The sequence below is a fragment of the Gallus gallus genome, chromosome 4 (assembly GCF_016699485.2).
Source record: "Gallus gallus isolate bGalGal1 chromosome 4, bGalGal1.mat.broiler.GRCg7b, whole genome shotgun sequence".
Classification (NCBI taxonomy): domain Eukaryota; kingdom Metazoa; phylum Chordata; class Aves; order Galliformes; family Phasianidae; genus Gallus; species Gallus gallus.
Window position 1 is genome coordinate 55,347,549 of NC_052535.1, and position 23,963 is coordinate 55,371,511.

A 23,963-nucleotide genomic window follows, 5' to 3' on the forward strand; every position below is an offset into this window, starting at 1 on the left:
ATACAAGTTATCTGCATATGTCAGGTTTTTAATAGCAAATTATTGATGATAAAAAAGGCCTAGAAAGTTCATAATTTTTTTTTTTTTTTATCTCAGGTCACAGGGAGGTTTTCTTTTTAAAGCAGCTGGAAATCTGAAAGCAGAGGATTAAACATAATACTGAAAAGATAAAAGAATTACAAGATATTACCAGCCCTTTCTGGTATCCTTTTGGTGTGTCACAGATTTGCCCCCATCGATTCATTTTCCATCACTATCATGCTTATCTTATTAGTGCTAATCTGTCATTGTCAATTAGGAACTCAGGAGATCACTCTTGACCATTAGATAATATCTAAACATAATTACCATGCTATCTACCAGATTTTATGTGGGTTTTTTTTTAGATTGCACTGATTTTTTTGGCTGCTGAGTCTTCTAGACATTCATAATAATGCTATTATAAGTTGTTTGCGTGCAATGTAAATAAGACCACACAGATACTACATATTTTTGCTATCTGCATGGAGTTGATTAACAGCTCCTACACAAGTGATTATTGAGCAGAATGATAACATATATATATACATATATATATATATGTATACGTGCAACTGCCCTCTAGGTGTATTCAAACAACAGTTCATTTGCAGCTTCTTCACAATTGAATTGTAAAAAAAGTTTAGTGTAAAGTTCAGATCTATTTCAGAAGCAGTCAACCTAACTGGGAAATGTGACTGAGAAGTCTCTCTTTAAGTCTTAAGATGCTACTTTTTTTTTTTTTCTATTGTAGATTTAAGATAAAGAAATAACTATCATGATAATTTATTTCGAATTTCAGTTTGGCAGGGCTGAAGAAAAGCAGTTCAACGCTGCAGAGTAGAAAATAGTTAGAAAATTGCATTCACTTTTTTTTTTTTTAACATTTTGAAACATTTTGAACACTTTCTTTTCTATTTTGCCTCAACCCATTCTACTGAATACAGTACAGAAGTGTCTGAATAGCAGAAAATTTGGGGATCATCTCTATTATGGACTGACAGAAATTATTGTTTTGAATCAGCCCTAAGTTCCCACTAGTGTTGTGCCCTGTCTCTGAGTGTGTCCTATAATATATTCTTGAAAGGATGGAGGATTAGGGCTCTGTGAAGAAGTTTCCCTTTTCATCCCAGCAGTGTTGCTGTCATTACATGTCTCTGCTAACAGCAGGGAGAGCTGCCACCACAAAGCTCCAATGATTATGGTCACTTTTCAAAATGGCAATTTCCTAATCAAGAAGTGACTCCCTCTTTATAAAGCCAGGGGACGGTCATTAAAGGAAACTACACGTTACCTGTGGGCCATCTGCTCTGCATTTAGTAACTGATATTGAAACATGGCTAAAAACAACAACAACAGCAAAGTCACCATAACCAACAACTGCAACAGAAGTAAGAAAACATCATAAAGAAGAAAGAAAAACTCTCAGCTGGTCATTGTATCCCTCAGTTGTCTGCTGACTTCTCTTTCAGTTTTAATGGGGCACAGAAGGAGGCAGACTGGAAGAAAAAAAAATGCTTATTTAAGAAGGAGGTTTTCACAGGAGACCTGACTCTGTTTGGGAAAACCGAGGTACAGATGAAAATACAAGTTACAAGTAGGTTGTAATTTGATTCTCCCTTTTGGTTTGCTTGCTTTCTGCTTCCCTTATGCACATAAAATAATTTATTTCTTTAATTTTTCCTCTTTTTCACATGGCACTTTCTATCCTTCAATGTTTATTTGTTTTCATGTTGCCCTTGCTACAATTCACCTCTTCCTTGTGCTTCAACTCAGCATTATTTCTTCTCTGCTTAGCCCTCCATTCTTAATTTTAAATATTTCTTTTCCTGTCTAGCTTATGAAATTTTCCCCTTTGTTTCTTCTTTTCCCCAAGTACAAGTCTTTTCAATTACCACATATAGAGCACACCCACCTGCTGGGAATCATGAGCTTTAAATGAAGTGGTCAGGATGCAGGAAAAGGCAGAAGGAGCAGGTGGAGCTGAGCACTTAATTGCAGAACCTGAGACAGATTTTATCTCAGATAAAAGGGAAGATACTCTTTGCTCCTAAGACTCCATCTTTGTTGGTTTCATAACTGTGAAAAACATGGTAAGACAGAGGTGCACAGGACATGAAATGAGCACACCAAAACATTTTCCCACTCTATGGGTAATTACATTTCACAAATAATCTAATTTCCACATGGTTGGGTTTGTCTTATACTGGCAACTAATTTTTTTTATGAATCACTGTTCATGTATACTGTCAGAACACTGCCCCCTTTTTTGTGCAGCCCAATCTAATTTAGTGACAACAACAATGTAGCTGTAAAGTCATAAAGTGGATATTTTGTATAATAAAACCAGCATAGTGTATTTTCTAGTGATAGCAGTTAAGTTACTCTTCTTAATGTAAAACTGCCATCTCAGATCTCAAATGGCAGGAGGGCGAGTATTCAGGTTGCTATTCCTTGAGCCAAGAACAAGCAGAGAGCTCGGGGAGATAGGGACTGCTACCAAACACCTTAGCTAAATACAAGAAATACCATACATACACACTTGTGCACAAACCTGAGGTTTCATCCATTTGATTACATCTGTGTCGCACAGACTTTGTTTCCTGTTTGAATTCATGGAAGTATCAGGATTTAACAAATCCTCTGATATGAGTTCAAGAACCTGAATTTAATAAACATAACAGATACAACAGTGAAACTTCAGCACATAAAAAAAACTAGAAATAAGAAATGTATACTTTCATAAAGAATACAAGAGGCTGAGCACAACTTACTAAGTCATGAAACAGAAGCCACTGGTACCTGGTGTAAAACAGATCATGCAGCTAGTAAAAGCAGATTAAAAAAGTCCCTTACCAATCAAATCCAGAAACGGACTTTGCAAGACTAATAGTAACCATGTCTGGTTATTACATGGATGATATGTAAAGCATAATTTACTTCCTAGCAGTAATTGGACTCAGGACAGTGCACCTTGCCCACTGCCATCACTGAGATTCCCTGTGGTCTACAGCTAGCAAAAGGTAATTTTTTTCTTTAGCTGATAAGACAACCACTAACTGCCTGGGGTTAGGAAGCAACTTTCCTTACGGACAAATGATTCCAAGCTGTTCAGTGTAAGCATAATTAATACAGAATGGTAGCCACCACATCAACCACAGATAAGTTGGTCAAATACTACAATGAAAACATTTAATCACAGAATCATAGAATCCTTCCATTTCCTAATTTCATTCTGTATTATGATAAGTCATGTCCAGCAGAGCAAATGATACATCTAGGCTTACACCAAACCTGTAACTGGACACATCAGAACTATAACTTTCCATGAGGAATGTGACAGCATCACAGACCAACTTACTGGCTTACACAGGCCTGGCAGGATGGCATGGGTGCACAACAGAGCTGCTGTCCCTGTGGGTGGCCCTGGAAAGTCAGTGGTGGAAAGAAGCCACAATGCAGGGCTTACAATAGGATACAGACAGGAATGTTTGACTGCTAACTCACAGGACAGAGTGCTGGTATTCTGAACAGACTCTTGTCACTTCTGCCTCCTTTTTCTAAAGGCTTTTTGCTTTCTTATTTACTTCCTTGGCACTATTTCTCAGTTTTTAATCCTTTTCTCTGAAGTCTGATACCTCAATTCTATCAAACATTTCCAGTCCAAACACTGTGAACTTCTCACACAATTCTTCTTACCTTGACCTTGAACTTCCAAAGCAAGTCCAATGAGATATAACAGAAATAAAGTCAAAGACTTTCCTAGTAAGTTCACAGAACTACACTCCCCTCCTATCTCTTTAACTATTGCCCTTCAATTGCTACTTTACACAGGCTCCAGCCATTCGAAAGGCACTGCATGACCTGAAAATCACCTCCTGGCTGTGCCAGGTTGGCAATGGTGCCCTTTGAAGGCTTTACAGCAAGTAGCTGGGATGGAGATTCAGCTGGCAACTTTGTTTATATTTTGACACATCAGTGAAGTGCTTCGCTTTTCTCTGAAACCACAAGGGACACTGAAATCCTGTCTAAATGTCTAGCTCACTTCTCTGTGATTACTATTTTTAGGGCTGCATTGTCCTTCTCCTTAGTGTACATGTAAGCAAAACCGCTATATCTGCTACTTCAGCTCAGAATAAGTCACTTTTATATTTACTCAGTACTTGCATTTTGTAAAAGGAAAAATAGAGAAGGAGGACCACATACGTGTCTGCTTATAGTTGAAATCCATTTGCAGAGACTGGTGACAATTTGGGGTTTCTCCTCTTGTTGCTTTGTCTTCTGAGGAAGTAATAGAAAAATAAAATAACAGAATCATAGAATGGACTAGGTTGGAAGGGATCTTAGTTTCAGTTCCCTTGCGGTTGGTAAGACTGCCAGCTACTAAAATCAGGCACCAAATCAGGCTGCCCAGGGCCTCATCTAACCTGGCCTTTAACACCTCCAGGGATGGGGCATCCACAGTTTCTCTGGGCAACCCGTACCAGGACCTCACCACCCTCTGAGTGAAAAATTTCCTCCTAACATCTAATCTCTCTCCTCTTTTAGTTCAAAACCTGACACTATCCTGATACTATCAGACTGTGTAAAAAAGTTGGTCCCCCTCCTGTTTATGAGATCCTCTCAAGTACTGAAAGGCCACAGTGAAGTCTCCCCAGAGCCTTTTCTTCTCCATGGTAAACAAGTCCAGCTCCATCAGTCCTTCTTCATAGTAGAAGTGCTCCAGCTCTATGATCATCTTAGTGATCCTCCTCTGGACCTCCTCCAACAGCTCAGCATCCTTCTTGTGCTGGGTGACCAAGGCCTGGATGCAGTACTTCAGATGGGGCCTCATGAGGGCAGAGTACAGGAGGGCAATCACCTCCCTCTCCCTGCTGCCACCTCTCTTTTGATACAGCCCAGAATGCAGTTGGCCTGCCAGGCTGCAAGAGCACACAGCTGGCTCATGTCCAGCTTTTTATCCACCAGGACCCCCAACTCCTTCTCAGTAGGGCTGCTCTCAACAATCTCTTCTTCTAGTCTGTACTTGTATCTGGGATTTCCCCAACCCAAGTGTAACACCTTCCACTTGGCCTTGTAGAAACTCATTAGGTTCATGTGGGCCCACTTCTCAAGCTTGTCCAGGTCCCTCTGGATGGCATCCTCTCCTTCTATTGTGTCAACTGCACCACTCAGCTTGGTGTCATCAGCAAGCTTGCTGAGGGTGCATTCAATTCCATCATCTATGCCAAAGATGTTGAGGAGCACTAGTCCCAAGACTGGTCCTCTGGGAGACACCATTCATCACTGGCTTCCACCTGAACATAGAGTCATTGACAACAACATTCCACCTGTGACCATCCAACAGATTTTTTTAGCCATTGAATATTCTACCCTTTAGATCCACCTCTCTCCAATTTAGAGATAAGTATGTGGTGTGAGACCATGCCAAAGGCCTTGCAGAAGTCCAGGTAAATGACATCAGTTGATCTTCCTTTGTCCATTGATTCTGTCACGCAATCGTAGAAGACCACCAGATCGGTGAGGCACTATCTGCCTTTGGTGAAATCATGCTTTCTTATATCACCTCCTTGTCTTGCATGTGCCTTAGCTTCCAAGAGGATCCACTCCATGATCTTCCAAGGCACAGAGGCAAGGCTCTCCAGTCTATGGTTCCCCAGGTCTTCCTTTCTCCATTTCTTAGTAATGGGAGTGATGTTTCCCCTTTTCCAGGCACTGGGGACTTTTCCTGACAGTCATGACTTTTCAAATATGATGGAGAGCTGCGTGGCAACCATATCAGCCAATTCCTTCAGGATTTTGTGACGCATGTCATCTGACCCCATAGGCCTGTACACATTCAGCCTCTTGAGGTGATCTCAGACTTGTTCTTCTCTTACAGAAAAAGAAGGGCTTTGCTCCCCTGCCCTATGCCTAATGGTTCAGGGACATGAGAGATGTAGGAAGACTGTCAGTGAAGACTGAAGCAAAGAACTTATTGAGAACCACAATCTACTCCATACCTGTTGTAGACGGTTTCCCCTTTTCATTTATCAGAGGGGGGTACATTCTTCTTGATCTGTCTCTTCTTGACTAATGTATCTATAGAATCGCTTCTTGTTATTTTTACATCCATCACCAAGTTCCACACCTTGGCTTTCCTAATCCCATCTCTGCATGCCCTGTATTCTTCCAAGGCCACACATCCCTGTTTCCAGCGCCTTTACATGTTTCTCCTTTCCCACAGTTTAACCAGCAGGTCTTTCTTCAGCAATGCTGATTTCCTGCCTCCTCTGCTTGATTTCTTCTGCTGGGGGACAGAGAGCTCTTATGCTCTCAGAAAGGCATCCTTAAAGAGCTGCCTGCTCTGCTCCTTTATCTCTAAAGACAGTCTCCCAGGGGGGCTCATTCAATAATTCCTTAAACAGCCAAAAGTTCTCTTTGAATTCAAAGTCCTGACTTCATTTTTTGCCAGGCTCATATTCCTCAAGATCACAGGGCACAGTCACTACATCTCAGATTGCCTCTAACCTTAACCTCTTTAACAAGCTCCTCTGCATTGGTGAACACTAGGTCTTCTCCTCTGGTCATTTTATCTAATAGCTGGATCAGGAAGTTATCCTCAACACACTCCAGGAGCCTACTGGATTTCCCAACAAACAGACAAGTCGTTGAAATTCCCCATCAAGATGGAAGTCTGCAAGCACAACACTTCCCGTAGCCGAAGCAAGAAGGCTTCACCCAAAGGCTCCCCCTAATCAGGCAGCCTGCAGTAGATCCTGACCACCCAATGTCCTTTGTTAATCCGGTCCCTGATTTTTATCAACAAGCTCTCAACCTCTCATGGCCATACCTCAGAGAGCTTCACTGAATGGGTTGCACAGGGAAGTCTCACCAACACACAGTACTGGGCTGTAATCAGGATCTGGCACACCAGTAAAATTCAGCCTTCCCAAACCTCTCAGTTACAGTCCAGACAGCCCAAGCTTCAGGAGAATTAATGTGTACTCACGCAGCACAGAGTTTCATAGTCAGGTAGCTGCTCTAGTATAGGTCCCAGAAAATGTATGTGTGTTTTAGAACAGTATTACATTCAATGAAGTGGTTCTGCTTTTTAACAAATTACCTACCTCAAGAGTTTCTACTAAATCCGCCTCTAAGGCTCTACTGGTTGGAAAGAAGAGGAATTACAAATTATAAACATGAATCTGTAATAATACAAACACAGATCTATTGGTGAGATTATAACATCAGCCTGCATATAAGGGCATGAGTTTTGTATGTAACAGCTCAAGGAAGGAGACAGTGAACTGCAGGATAAATGTTGATTTAAACTTCTCTACTAACCATTTGCCTAGTATCAGGGTGAAAAAGGGCTGGTGAAACAAATACTTAGCTCTTCAACAGATGTTATCAGAATAGTTCACTCTAAAGTACATGGAGAAAACTCGTGCCCCATATTGAAGAGAGCTGGGTTTTGTTCAAGAGCCCAGAGAGAGCAGCAGCTGTACCTGAGTCAGCAAAGAACAAAAGGCACCCCATGCTGATAGTCTGGCTTTAGACATAAGAAAAAAGGTTTTCCCGGAAACTGGGAAACTAAGGACTCAAAATAAGGATAGTTTTTTGTTTGTTTGTTTTTAAGGAGGCAACACTGAGTAATAATACACATTTTGCAAGCACACACAATTGTTTGTTTCTTCACATTCGTTTGGTCCTGTTGCCTGTAATTAACTATATCTAGAAATAAAATCTACAAGGATGAAAAAGTATAAACACGAATAAATGCAAATTTTATTTTTTCTCCTCTCACATCACACACCTTCAATTGGAGGAGAGGGTTTTAGTCTATCTGCACATTGCTAATAGAAAGCTCTTTTGCTGTCTGGTCTAGTGCCAGTGTAGTAACAAAGCACAGGCAGCTCATGCCCCCCAAACCATCTCTATCTCATAGGGCAGGAATAGCATAAGGAAGTCATATGGAAATCATACACTGAGATCACCTTCCACTCAGCAGTTACCTTCACGCTATGTAAATCTGCTCTTGGCTATCTAGGCGCAAAAAGAAAAAAAAGGGGAAAAAAGAAAAACACCCGCTTCCTGACTGAACACTAAGTATATTTTAATTTCAATATTGCTATTCTCTGTACAGCAATATGTCATTTCTTATATATGTCAGGGATTTGGTTCAACACATACTTCAGACTTTTGCCTGCAGTAGCAGGTAATACACAGACACAGCTCTTGGCCAAATCTTCCACAGTGAACAAATTTGACAGAGGAACCACTGATGCAGAATGAATGCAAATCAGGATGCCAGTTTATTTTCCAGTCAGTTCCACACATAACTAGAATCTAATCCAGTTATGGTAAATATTCAAAATCTAGATGCAACGGTAAAACATATGTAAATTGCCATTGTGATTATTTTTTTAAATAAACAAGAATCCAGAAAATCCATCTCATTTCATTATCCTCTGCTGCAGAAAAGAAAATTCAGTTGCCAAGAGCAGATTAAAAATAATACTGGCAATACATAGTTTACAAAGCCATTCTACATCTTAAAAAAATAAGGTCCCTGGATGCCACAGAGGCCAATAAATTATTGTACTGGCCACAAGCAACATATCTCTGCACAAAGTAGATTATCTGCTCACATTAACAACAACAAAAAAGTGCGGCACTTCAAATATGAGAGCACCACCGTTATTGCATTTTATAGTTTTAATGAAATTTTAGAGGCAATCACTGATTACTATATAGAAGGCCTGTCCACTGCCAGAGTTGTCAGTTTACATAAATGCCTAGTAGGTAAGCCAATATTAGTGGCCTCAGCTTCACTGTAGCCTGGAGCTACATTTGGTTGTGAAGAGAGAAGCAGTAACGCCAGGCTCTCGGCCCTGCTTGCCTGCCAGCTTGTGACGCATCTTTCAGAGGAGTGCTGCAAACAGACATGAGTGCCTGCCTGCCTCTGCTGTCAAGGTTCTTAAAAGCAAACTTGTTGATCAGAGAATGAAAGCTAAATGGTTGTCTAGCCAAAATTACACTATGCTGCTGAGGGCATTTTTAATACAGGAAGTGCTGAGAGCTCACTTTTTTATATATGTCCTTGCAGATTGAGTCAAGTGTCAACACAATTTATGCATTCAAATGGAAATATGGTACATGTACTAAATAAAGCCATATTAAGAACAACAGTTGTTTTTGTGTATTATTTAATCTAATTGTTTTGGGGGAAAAAAAAAAAAAAAAAAAAAGTGCAGTTCAGTATGGGAAAAGACCAAATGCAGGAGTTTGCTCTCAGGGAATGTAGTGGAAACAGCACAAAATATTTTATTCTAACATAAGTTAGTGGCCATCTTACACCTAGAGTAAAAAAAAAAAAAAAAAAAAAAAAAAAAAAGCCATGAGTGTGAACTGAGAGTAATGAATCTTAAATTCTCTCAACCTTCCTATCTTTTTTTCCCCAGTATTGAGTATTGAGTTCGAGAGGTAGAGAAAGTGAGGTAAAGTCTAGAAAACTAAATGCTTCTGAAAGGAAAGCAAGGACAACACAGTGTAGCTCCTGAGTAATTCTTGCAGAAAAAAATCATGTTATGCTGAAAACAAAAACAGAGTTATGAAATTCTCATTAATATATGCATATACAGAGCATTTATCTGATGCATTTTTCCTCATCTTCCTAACTTAAATCTTCTTCAATTCTTATCCAAAAGAAGCAAAAGGAAATAATCTCATTAGTTCCACTGCCCCTCCTCAGGATCCTAACACTATCATTTCATTTAGGATCCCACAGTGCCTGCTGCTATCAAGTAGCACAAAATGTTAACAGCATGTTAACTTTCAAGAAAATGAGAAATTAATCTGATAACAGATACCACTAAATATATAAAACAAATAACAACACTCACCTTTTTTAGCTGTATATCTACCAGAAGCAGGATATACATCATGGCAGGAAATCTGCCTCTTTGTTTTGAGAAGTGGTACCCAAATACAAAATTTGCAACTATTGCCTTTTGGACTATAGGTCAGCCTCCATGTTTGTATAGCAAACTTCATCTACTTTCAACAGTCACAAATTGAAAGGCTACAGAGTTTAAACTATTTCCCAGATATGATATTCCTACCAGGCAACAACAGCTGGGCAATAAACTCATAGCCATAAATGTTTCTGAAAGCATCAAGTTCATGGCCAAAACCATAACTACGGTAGTATCAATTGATGTCCAAAATGCAATCTAGTTGCATGGTTCCTTTTAACATGAAACAATATCTTACATTGCAAGGTACTTACCAGCAGCCTCCAGGTTAAATAAGATGGTTTAAGGTCAGGTGGGATGGCTCTGAAAGATCCATTGAGTCAGCCTGAGATTTGTGGCCTCCTCCAAGCCTTCAGGGCTCTCAGATTTCATCCCCCTTCTATCGAACACTCTCAGTATCACTTTAGACTGGATATTGAAATCACTTAGCTGCAATAAAGGAGTGCTGCAGAATTGAATCCCATTTTGCTCAGCACTATCTCTAAACTATTATCAGTGTGAAATGAAATCTAATGTCTCCCTTAGCAATCCCATCTTCTTTGTCCTCTTGTTTTTCTAGGAGTGTTATGATACACTAAATTCATTTGTACACTCAATAGTACATGGACTGTACTACAGATTTCAAAAAGTGTTTTCCAAATTTATGCAGCCACTGTGTCAGGTTGCTTTTCAGCCATCACGCACTCAGAGAAATCAGTAATAAAAGTAGAAAGAGACAATGCAAACACCTTAGATAAAAGACAAACTTACATAAAATGATTAGAAATGTGAGGATGGTGAAGTTACTCTAGTAAAACAAGTTAATCTAATCTCCAGAGCACTCACACTAGTGGCTTTATGGGAAGGCAGTCAAAATTCCCTGCTGCCATTTCACATTGTTAATTTAGACTCTTTCACGCACTCTTAAAAGCAAGTAATCTCTGTTAGGCTGAATACATAAGCTCAACACATCCACCCCCTCTCTCTTGCTAGCAGTGACTTTCCTTTTCCTCATCTGATTCTTATTTGCTGAAATTTGATTTGCAGACAAGATGTCAATAATGAAGGTATGGTTACCTGTGACCACATCCTCTTCTTTTCCTTATTCTAAATTATATGGTAAATAGAGAAAAAGAAAATGCGACTGCATCTCTGCACTTTCACCTAATGTCCTCATTAACAAAGTGAGCTCTAGGACAGTAGAAATATTATACAGAAAATACAACCAGTTGAAATTCAAATGTCTTGACTTTCATGGGGAAAACAAGGCAATAGCTACGGGTTATGCTATCTGAGATGCATCTTTTTCTCAGTGCTGCTAAATACTCTGATTTCCAAAGACTTGCCTTTTTGTCATTCGTGATATGCCTTCTTTCTCTCTAATTACATCTTATATTCTGCAGTATTGGAAGTTTTACTGAAATAATGTATAAGGCAGGTGACAGATCTGCAGAGCTAACTAATTAAAGGATGAATTTGCAGGGCAAGTGAGGATATAGCCTGCCCCAAGAAGGAGTTTTAGAGGCGGATTACTGTGTTGTCAACTATTGAGAACAGATGTAGTTCATGGAGCTTGGGCACAAAGCTCATCTGATAGCTCTTGGCCAAGTTAAGATGATGGCTAGTCAACAAAATACGATGTCCAAGAGACTGTGAAACTAAACCCTCCGGAAACATGTCCAAAGAATAATCCAAGCGTAAGGCAATACTGTACTAATAAATCAGCTTAGCCTCTTAACACTAACAGAGTCAGATATGCGTATAATGATTCTGTTTAAAACATCTGAGGAGCTTGTCAAAGCTTTGTTATCAATATACATAATATACATAATTTTATTAAATAAAAAGAGATTGTCAGCTTCCAGTTTTCCTCAAATTTAATAAATGCTTTTACTCTTTGTATTACTGAAGATAAATTTCTTTAGATAGCTGCATGTCACAGTGTCTTCCTGGATAGCATTTTTAACTCCTCACAATTATTTCTGGAGTGCATTAGTTCCAATAATGTCATGAAGATAGGATCTAGCACTGTGAGGCTTTGACATAGTTCATCAGAGTTACAGCTTGCTGTGCATATGATACCACACTGACTGGTAATAAAGTAAAAAATGATAAATTAAAAAAGAAGTCTTGGGAGGGAAGTATGCAAAATGTGTCCACTGTTTATCTTGAGCAATCATATACAAAATTAACAAAATGTAAGCTAACAATAATTGCTGCTTAGTGTATATATATGTATACACACATGTACATATAAACACACACACATATATATACACTACTCAGAATAAAGAAGAATAAATGTATTGCTTATTTCAAGGTAATTAACTATCTCAGTAGTTGTAGGATCAGTGTGTAGCTTTTCTTCATATAACTTTCAAACTTAAAACTACATCAATCAGTAGTGAAGCAGAATATGAAGCTACTGCTTGCACTAGGTAGCATCTTGCAGCTTAGAGTAAGATACCACTCAGTACAAACAAAACTACCACAATTTATACTTTCATTCAAGTTCCAAGTTCAGGATAAACATGCTAGAAATTGCACCTCCCTCATATTTTTTCTAACCTCTAAAGTATAATCACAGCTTAAATGAAAGCAGACAAGACAGTTGCTCACAAATGTTCGAGCTGTGGAAATGAGTAACTACACAACACCATGTTCAATTTACCTCACTTTTACCATCAGCTGGCATAATACATGATTTAAGCAAAGAGAAGACATACACTTATGTGACAAAGTGAACATACTGGCCAATGTGACACTGAAAGTCCAGAATCATTAGCAGTGAGGAAGTAAAGCTGTTCCCACACTGGAGAACTACCAGCTAAAGATCTGGAGAAGTAACAGACTACCTGTTTTAAAGGCACCCATCTTGGACACTCCATCCATTTTTCAGCCTGAACTTCACAGGTTCTTCTCCATCCATAATCAGGGTGACAACTGAGTTTTCCACTTTTCTGAGATTCTTCCCTATTTCCATTATCTTCTGTAAACAAACAAGAAAATGAAAATAAGTGACAAACACACATAAAATAATTCCTGTTTTTTAGCCCCAGTATAGATTGCAGGATATATAGGAAATGTTTGTTCTTACTTTTCTCTGATTAGACTTGAATTACTAGTATTAATAGGAACTGCAATTTGTAGTTACTTCTCTTGAAAGAAATTTCACACAAAAGTCATTTGTCTCTAGATCTTTTTCCAAACTCACTGAAACTGGAGCAGTAAAACTTTCCAGGACTCCTTAATTGGATGGACAGACACGTGGGAGGAAGGGCAAAAGAGTGTGTTTCCAAAGTAGAATTGTGGGGTTCATATCAACAATAATTCTGTCCCTCCTCTTGGACCATACTTCCAGGGGATTTGTTCTAATCTAAAATATCTTTTTTTTTTTTTTAATCTCTTTTATTCAAAACCATGTGTTTGGGTGAAAAGCCCTTAAACAGTAATGCTCCCCACTGCAAAAAAAAAAAAAAAGGTGAAAAATTCCTTTAATGCAAAAATACTGTTTCACTAGGTACAAAAGGCTATCCCAACACTAAAAGCAATGGCTATTTATGCTTCCCCAGTCAAGGCTCTTACTAATTGTGTTTAAGTGAAGAGGTATATGGTAGACAACAAACATATCATTTGCAGAATATGCAAGTTATAACAGCACCCTGATGTAGAAAATATATATTTTTTTCAGAAGATACTGCCTCTTAAATTAGCTTTTACACGTAAATATAGAACAAGACTATTAGGATGGCTATTAGACCATAATAAGGGATATTCATGATTTATCTCTTAATTTTTTTCCCCGCTACCATAGCGTAGAAGTACAATTCCCTTTTCAACCACAAACCATGTTCATGACATAATACAGTGCAATAAAATTGACACAAATAAGAGCAATGGGTCATATTATTCTGTGTGATTGAATCAGAAGGCAACACAACTCCAGAGAATTGGTAATTCAGTGAGTACCTTTCATAAGATTTTAGAAGATCCCATTGCCACAGATGAATTAGAAACCAAACAGCAATAAACAACAAAATTACAGAAGCTTTCTATAAAAAGTCAGGCAAGCTTCTCCTCAAAAGCAGATTAAGAAAGACATCACTGGCACTTGTCAAATAGGTCAGAGCCAACTGCAATTTAATACGTGAATTTTCATACAATTAATCTAATACGGTAAAAAAGCATAATTAATGATCATATCGGGTGGGTCACCATTAACCACCTGCTGAAGATACAGATTGTAACAAAGGACACAGCAGGGCACACTACAGAAGAACTCATAAATCTTAGAAGCAGAGAATTTAAAGGCTTATCTCAGAAACCTTCCCTACCTCACTAGAACATGGGTTACTCTGAAAGTAATGCCTTCGAACTCTTTCCATGGAAAGTGCAATACATACAAAGAGCACAATAACACTAGTTGACAGAGCAAATTCTCAGCTACACAATGATATTTTTCAACATTTTCACCAACATTACCTAAGCATTTTCATCAGCAACGAACAAGAGTCTTTATGCTGTGCTCCTAAAGATCTGCACCAGTGTAGGTGCCCCACTGTTGCTGTTGCCACTGCTGACACACACCACTTTACATCCATTGTTTGGCCTCCAGAAACATTCAGCAAGCATCAGTGAATGTCAGTGGGTACATTTTTTTTCCACACGGAGGAATTCAATGACACACCTTTGCTTCATACACACTTCCAGGACAGACACCATTTTGTCAGATTGCTCTTCTGCTGCCATCTGCCACACAGCAATAAAATGTAATGGAATCTCTCCATATCACCAATATCCTCTTCTGATGTTGTGCACCAATACTTGTGGAGCAGCCCTTGTACGTACAGTCATATTTCATTAGGTAATGGTGTACAGGAAAGGGTTTCTAGGACTGGAGAAAGGCAAAAATACCCTGAAAGGCTGAAATGAGTAACAGCAGATGATTGCCTGAAGAAGGAAGCCATGATGATTCTATATAGCTTCAGTCTTTGGACACAAGAACAAAATTTGGAAGTGTAATAAGAAAAAAAGATACTTAATTTTTGTTTTCCCTTAAATAGCTCTTTAACCCTAGAATTAGGAACTCTATAAACTTGGTGTTTGAGAAAATTTCTGTGACAGGCACCCCAGGTAGGGCCCATCAGAGCTTTAGAAAAAGGATTTTTAAAGAGTCTGGGTGGATGAGATGGAATGGAGTACCAGTTTTCAGATAAGTTTATCTTCCTGCTCTTTAAAATAAATAAATAATTGATAAGTAATAAAGAGGCAAACATTCATAACATGCAAGCTTTACAAAAATAAAAATTTAGGCAAACTGTAGCCATGAAGCAGCCATATATACATTCAACTTAATCCCAGTGTACATTTTACATGTCGGAATACATTTCTCTTTTTTAGATGGAGAACTAATTGGCAAACAGTTCATGATGACTCCCTACAGTAACTACTCACAAATTAAAGAAAAGTTTTGCTATTTTGCCCAGCCCATTCTTTCCATTACACATACAGCAGTTTTTATTTGGTGTAGCAGTTTTTCTATAAATTACACTGGCATAAAGCTGTTAAAATAGAGGCAGTAATAAAGATCCTAGTTTTACTGAGTGCATTATTCTGTACATACACATAAGGTATTTGCCTGGTTAAGTCACAGAGAACTGCTGGTTGAACTCAGTAACATAAATACTGCATGTTAGAAAAACAGATCTTCTAGTACAGAGATTATTCTTAAAAAAGTTGAGAAAGAAAGAAAAAAATCATCCTAGACATATAATTACAATGTAATGTTTTGTTCTATACTCGACAATTTTACTTAGTTCAAATCTGAATAATTTCACATCTACCTGGAGAAGAAATATCTACACAAGAATAGGCTTAAAGTAATAAAGAAAACTCTCAGCAACTGTCCTCCAAGAAATACTGGTGTTTTGACTATACTTGGAAGACAGGCAGAGCACTGAACTAGATATTTTGATTACCACATGGTGCAATCAACAGAAGGAAGCCAGATGCTTTGTAGTACTTCCAAGACTCTATTATCTACGGGGAATTTCGTTATTTTATTTAAAATTAAAAAAGTAAAATAAAATAAATCAAACACATGGCCAGTATAGCTTCTTGTAGCAAATGCATAACCTAGAGTTTTCAAGAACATGAATTTTTTAAAAAAGAAAAAGGGCTTAAAACACACTCATGCAGCTCAGCTTTAAGAAACATACAACATTAGCATCTTTGTTAATATAAAACAGGCTAGGCTGCTGTATTCTGACTAATTCTGAAAAATAACAGGTCACAATAGCAGGAAGGATGATAAAACTGGGAATATTACTAAAGAGTTTGTCAGGTATGGATTAGGAATAAAGCGTGCAATCTTTCATGTTGAAGAATAACTCCCACATATTAAGACAAGAAACACAAAGTTTGATTGTATGTTCTTCCGTGTGTGTGCGTGTATGTTGAAGACTGTCACTGTAGACATGAGAACTGTGGATGTACTTTGCAGCAGGCTGAAGATACTTGCAGTTTCAAATGGTCACAGGGGTTGGTTGCTCATTACTGTTCAGCCGTCTTTTAAACAGACCAAAGCCAAATCACTGGCTTTTTAAATTGGTCTAAGATGCCATCAGCATATAAAGAAAAAAACTTCCACTATGTTACTGATTGTTATGCCATTTCCAATGGCACTAGAAAAACTATCTTCCTTAAAATTATACAATTTATTTTTGTCTTTCCTCTTTTGAAAACTTACCATTATTTGCTATAAACCATTAACATAGGCTACCTAGCACAAACGTCTGGGTGAGAGAGAAGCTTACACAATTACTGGTGTCCCTGTTGTGTTGAATTGAACGAAAACAACATTGAAAGTGACATCCAGGATCTCTTCAGGTACTGCTATTTACTTCTAAAATATAGATTCCATTAGATAGAATAACACTTTCATTCCAGGCAGAATGAAATCTTAAAACTGATGACATGAAGATAAGAAACAATAACTGCAATGTCACTTTCAAGTGCCATTCTGCAAATAAAGTCATAATATCTGCAGACGATATAGGGCTTTTGTGTAGGCTACAAGGGAATACAGAATTTCAGCTACTGTTTGCAAATTGAACTGGCTGTAGTCTTCTCTTAACAAGTCAAAGCATGCTGACTGAGCCAGCCAAGCCTACCTAATTGAATAAACTCAAAGCAAGATAATAGTTCTTGCTGAACTCGAGCTATGATTCTGACCATCACTGCTGTTACACCATTTCTGTACTCTGTGGTCTTTATGCTTATTATCTATACTGGCTGTCCAAATAGTGCTCTTTCCTCTAAATAACAGGTAAAGATACGGAGTTACGACTAGCACATATCTCCATGGGGACTAGATACCACACCAGTCAATTTTAAGTGTGATATAATGGAAAATAGACCAGGGAATTTAAATGGCCTTTAGCTGTTAACCTCGAAAAGCAGCTTTAAAAATAAAGTATTTGTTATTGTAATTTCTAATATTGTCCGAAAGGATTACTCCTGGGACTGCAGGAGCTCCTTGGCTTCACACGTGTATATCCTTCTCTGAGGTCAAACGGGAACCTTTCAAGAGTGCACAGTTGAGAGAAGAATTACCTAATGAAGTGCTCTTGCCTGAACACATCCAGCTCAGACAGCGCTTCCTCACAAACATAAAAAGCAGCTTTTAATGTGAAAACCTGTTTTTGTTTGAAACTATGAAATGTTTATGGGAAATTCTGCCTGTAGGCTCTGAGACATGCACATGCATAAATGCACAAAGTATTGTTCTCATTTACATCATTGTGGTCTCAAGGGGAAAAAAGGTCTGAAAAACAAATTTGTTTTTACAGAGAGGATGAAATGAAATTATCCAGGTTAGAACATCTTACAAACACTGACAACCAAAGGTGCTTGCTGAAGTACACTTTGTTGAAATCTAGTCTGTTGACAGACTCTTCAAGAAACAAGATACAAAAGTCAAAAGCATACATTTCAAAGTCATTATTGCAGAACTCTGCACTGAACTCATTTAAGTGATGAAAAAAAGGGGGCATTATATAATGACATTCCTTTGGGGAAACCAGAGATAAAGGGCAATGGTGAAGTGATTATATTACAGACAACGTAACCTCCGTGGTAGTTGGTTTGATGATAAGTTCAGTTATCATCGCATGGTAATTCAACAGCATATGAGGATATTCAGTAAGAATTCAAGTGAAAATCTCAACTAAAATCTCAGTGGCTCTTTCAACCTACACAGTGACTTTTTGGAGAATATCTTAGAGGCAGTGAGAACTTACTAAGAAAGAGGAACCAAGCAGATCACTGGATCAGAGTAATAAGGTTAGACAAGTGGGATAAATAGGCTGGGTCTGAGATTGATACCAAAAATGAGAAAGAACATATGCATTCTTAGGTTAATAATCATAAGACTAATCCATTAGATGATGCTTGGATAATTGCCAGTGTTCCCTGAAGAGAAATATTGCATGACAGCAGAAATTCTTCTAGCCTTGAATATACATTCTCTTTCTTGGCCTTGAAACCAAGAAATCATCCGTGCAAAATGCGAACAGAACATCCTTGGACAACTCATGACCACATAAGTGCAAAATGAATAAGGGGAACACTCCCTAAATGTCCACCAAGAGTTCCATAAAACTCCCACACAACCCTATGCAAGTGTGGATGGCAGAGGAAAGCAGCCAAAAGGGGGTGGAATTTCCTGCTTGTCCATGAATATGTATGTAATAGTGTTTCTTTTGTATTAGCAAGGTGGAGTAATGTAGCTCTATATGTAAACAAACAAACAAACAAACAACAACAACAACAAAAAAAAGAACTCATGAGCTGAAAGAGGTGTGTTAAATTTGTGGAAATATTTCACCTGGTACTCTGTCCAGAAAATAAACCACATCTCCTCTCAACATGCCTTGTGCGTATGTTTCAGGAGCGCATAATCGCTACATTTTCAAGTAACAAGATAAGGAACCTTAAGTTAGGAATCTTGGACTGAGAGTACTGAGGACCAGCAGAACAAAGAGGCAAAATTAGAAGCAGGGTTTCAAGGGCAGGGTGTGATAATTGAGTGCCAAGAGGCAAAGAACCACCAGCCAATTGAGCTCACTGCCCATTCACGTCTGACAATGGAGGAGTGTCTCAAAATCCACAGAGCCCATTAACAACAGCACTCAAAAAACTCAGCATCAGTGTTTCTATGCCCATTTATTACTACAGATGCTGACCAGTTAGCAGTGCCCTTTATTCTTTTAGCTCAGTGAAAGGGACAGAAGGATATAGCTGATTCAAAACTTCATTGTTGCACATATTCTATACACATGGCAGTAGAAATAGTTCTACTGTTAGCTCTTCTAACGTCTAGCAAATTTCATATAGGATGCATAAACAAGCTATTAAAGCTGTGCTATCAGAAGTTGGAACACATTGTAACTATGGATGTCCGTGCTGCTCAGACTGCGTGATAATATATTGTTTTTACAGTATTATCCATCTCACTGGGTGTTAGAAAAGTCCAGCTGTGTGATTTCTGTCAGGTGGAAGGGAGTTGTCTATAAAGCCTCAGTTTTACATGCTATGTAGCATATATGAAAGGAAACTGAAGAAAGACCATTGGAGCTGCCCTGGAGACTGGAGAGAAGGATTCATGCTCTGCCTCAGATGACTCGTGATAATAAAATACAGTTAAAAAAAAAAAAAAAAAATTTGCAAGACTACTACTTGTATATTTCTCATCCTGTAGGAGCCTGACATGATAGTCTGAAGTCTGACTGACAGATCCTCAAAAACGCTTCTTAAGAGAACTGTGAGCTGGTAAGATCTGCTCTTCAGCGTTCCTCCATAACATGAGCCACAGAATTTCAGCCCATCATTTCTATATCCACACAGAACATGATCTGATTAAACAAATGAAATCCATAACTTTTGACTGCAAAACTGCTAGCATTCACCTTGGAAGTATAATCACATTGGATTGCCTACCAACACTTGGAAAATTAGGTAGGAAAAATCCAGTTAAGAAAAGCTTAAAAATGTAGATTTGCATTTCTGGAAGTCTGTGTTTTTTATACAGCTCCTGGGAATACATAAGATATAAATAAGCAAACAAATTATCTTCTGCATCTTTTCCCTACTACAGAAAAAACAGTACACTCTCATGAAGTGTTACAAAATAGAAGATTCAAAGTTGCCTATGTTTAATCCACAAGGGAGTGAAATGTAAAGACTAAAGAGACATTAAGTTGTCACCATCATTATTAGGCTAAGAAACTGTTAAGCAGTGCTGTTTGGGAATGCTTCCTTTGCTTTTTTAATTGCTTCCCTATGGGGAAAAGGGTGGAATGCATGTGTTGATTTTACTAAAGTCTCCTTCTAAAAGGGCTGTTTAACTTTTAAGTAACACTGAAACACAAATAACCGCGTTCAATTTACATACACACAGCTCTGACAAGCCAAATATCCTCCCCATGGCAATAGCTGAAGCAACACAGCCTGTGTCTGAAGCATTGTAGCTCTCCTCCTGCTAGCCGAGCACCACTCAGATATTCACATTCTGCAGTTACTAAGGATATAGTTACCTATAATAAAGCTGTGGAGAAAAATAAGTACTTTTTAAACCTCTACATTTTCACTCCCAACTTTCCTCATAGCATTTTTGTTTCGGCAAAGCACTTAGGTATAGATGTCAGTGAGAGGAATCAGTACTGTTATTCACTTTCTTTTAGTTGGTCTGTGAAATGAGCAATGTGAAAATATGTATTGGAGCACTGTCAATTTCCATTAAAAACTAAGTCGGATTGCATTTTTATTTCACTTTCAATAGTTTCTCTTCAGCTTTAAGTAGTGAGTACTGTACTTATGGCTGCTTGCCCTGGGAAATCCCTGGCAATTCTATCTACAGAGAACAAAATAGCCCTACTCACTTCAGAGCAGATCTATGTACCCTTGAAAGGGTTACAGACTTGATTTGCAGGCAGAAGTGCCTCTTCCCATTGTTCAGGGGCTGCAGGGTTTGCCATGCAGGAGAGTCAAAGCTGTATCAAGAACATTCTCTGAACACCAGAAGTCAAAAGACAACACATGAGAAAAGACTAGCACAACTCTGCTGCATTAGCTGTCACACTTACTTAAGAAGCATTTTGCTCAATATTTAATTCAAATGTTTTGTTGTTGTTTTTAGCAGCTTTTTCAGTTACTGGATAAAAGAAAGAGTAAGAAGAAAATTCACTGGTTTATATACAAAGACTTCCTATCACTGCCACTAGTCATCACAAGGCTTGAGAAATCAAATCTTTTCATTCTTTCCCACTCATGTTTAGTACTTCTATGTAAACTACAGCAGACTTAGAAAGAGACTTCTTTTTTTGTGTGTGAAGTAGTTCAATGATTAGAGTACCATTAAAGTGACAGAAATTCTCTTTTACCTTAGCTAAGCTACACAACAGTATTAAAGCAATACATTCAGTGAAGCAGAGGGGAAGACTCACTCTTCTCCACAGATTCTGAAAAGAGGTATAAAGGAAGGGATTTACACACATATGACAGAAAAGACTTGGAGAGAAGGGTCCTTTCTGAACTATTTTTCCTCTCTCCTTGACCGAATTTACTTCCTAGGGCCCTGAGCCTCTGTCTTATACGTAGGGCCTATGTACAGCACTGAACATCAGGCTTTTGGTCTCACTAAAATGGAAGTACCAGTTAGAAAGCATAATGTGGGTCATGGACATCCTAAATCCTTTTAATGGGGCCTAAACTCCTAAACTCAAGCATTCTCCTTTAGAAATTCAGTCTCACAATTCACAGTCTTTAACTCACAGCTATGATCATACTAACAGCTACTAAATGTTTCTGTGACACCATTCATAAGCATAACACCTCATTACCTCACTTTTCAGGAGTTGCCCTAGAGAAATGTAGCATCTGTAGGTTTCTCAGTCTCTCTGAGCACAGCACAAGTGGGGACCCTTCACAATGACATGTTCTGCTACTGCAGGCAACATTTCCTCAGTGGCAATACTGAAAGAAGCAGCTGCCATTGTCACCGCCTATCATCTGCTTTAACAAATACTAGGGAACTACTGCCAGGATTAATCCCTCTCCTGACTGAAATAGATGTCGTAACACGTACAATGAGTCTTCTCCTTGAGCAGCTTTTTCTACTTATCTCTATTTTTTGCTAAAGAAGCCATGTCAATGCAAGCAAGGGATCATGTGGAAGAATGAACAGGCTCTGATTTATGCATATCATATCTGACAGTCTTTCAGAGGCACTTTCCGGGTCAGCATGCTCCATTATTCTCCAAATGTCACAAAAAGGTATTTCAATCAACAGGCTGAAGAGCAGGGATTAACAGGCACAGGCACAGGAACACAGACATCAGAGCACTCAGTGACATGATGTTAAATACTGTATGCCATGTCTCCACTGGCCCTCGTTGTGACAACAGTTGGGAAGCATGCAAGCATGCTTGTTCAGGGCAGGAGCTGTAGATGCCAATAGGGCCTACCTTGCACACAAACATTTTTGATAACTATTTCCACATGGTTCATGGTGCTGGAGCCATCCATCAGCCCCTCTCCAGGCAACAGACCTCACATGCAACAACAGCGAAGCCACTGACAGCCACAGCAGGAACCTGAATCCTCCTCCAAGCCTTCCAAGGCTGCCAATGAAGGCCTTCTACCACCAGGTACAGGAGGACATTGTGTAAACTGGTACACACCGGCCTCATATTTCTTCCCATTCTCCCTTTGTACCTTCTCCTATGCCCCTCCCTGTCCCTGTTTTCTCCCATAAGCTTCCCATCTTGTTCAATTTGCAGAAGAATCATGATGTTCAGAAACCTTCTTCCCTACTACCTCTTCCTTTGCAAGCACAGTCTGCAAACTCATCCTAGAATCATAGAATCATTAAAGTTGGAAAAGACCACTAAGCTCATCTAACCCAACAGCCAATTCATCACCCAATAAACTGTCACTCAGTACTACACGTACTGAGTCCAGAGCTGTGCCCTGTGCACCTTGGCTCTCTCACTGTGCTTGTAACAGCCCTTGAGTCTGCCTGAGTCAGCTATTGCTTTTAGTTATTTCTGGTGAACAGAGACAGTGTTCAACTTTCTGCTGTCAAATAGCACCACTGCTCTCTTCATTCTTCCACAAGTCCGAAGGATTCATCAGCACCTTGCACCAAAGCTTTCTTCCAGTGCATCTTTTTTTTTTTTTTTTAATATACTTCCAGAGAACTCAAAAACATAAAGCTCTATTACAGTAGGAGACTTACAGCAACACCTACAAAGAAAATGGCTGTTGTCCCTCTAGCTTAAAATGTAGAATACGACTAGATTTCTTGTATGCCCAATTCTTGGTAGGGACTGGAAGAAATAGATAAAGGCACTCGTGGAGCAATTAGAAGTATATCAGTGGGTAAACTGGCCAGCTGCAGCACACAGCCTCCTCTATGCATCAGCAGGTCTTGGTTCCTCTCCATGCACTACAGATCCTGTCATCCCACACCATAGTCCCTCAGCTGGCGTCTGCACTGCCTGCCTCAGTAAGAGTGCTTACACTTGTTTTATTTCCAGGCATCAGGCTTGCATTATTAAATACTGTCACTAGTTGATTAGACACTAAGCAGTTCCAAAAATATCAGTTTGAGGTAATAATTTTCTCTCAGGTGAAATCTGGTATCTTGAAAAATAATGATGCATGTGTGTATGTGTATATATTTTGAAATATCAGCACCCACAATTATTTCAGCTTCAATTCTCACATCTTGCAGGGTTGAAATTAAATATTTAGAGTTCAGCCTGTTCAAAGATTTTAGTTATATATTTACTTCTTAACTGTCACACCTTTTCTCACAGCTTCTTTACTAAGAATGTATCAAGGGATTCATTGCTGGCACCAGCTCACAGATTCACTCATCCAGCA

At 38.7% G+C, this 23,963-nt stretch overlaps 1 long non-coding RNA gene across 1 annotated transcript in view; it reads right to left on the bottom strand.

Annotated features, from left to right (window-relative positions):
- LOC107051710 overlaps positions 1-23,963 on the bottom strand; it is a 299,217-nt gene that overhangs the window by 78,880 nt on the left and 196,374 nt on the right. Inside the window, exons 17-20 of the long non-coding RNA XR_006939094.1 lie at positions 12,872-13,005; positions 4,225-4,299; positions 2,573-2,680; positions 1,934-2,097 (exon numbers count right to left, since the gene is read on the bottom strand). This is a non-coding gene — a long non-coding RNA (uncharacterized LOC107051710). The remainder of the gene's footprint in view (positions 1-1,933; positions 2,098-2,572; positions 2,681-4,224; positions 4,300-12,871; positions 13,006-23,963) is intronic.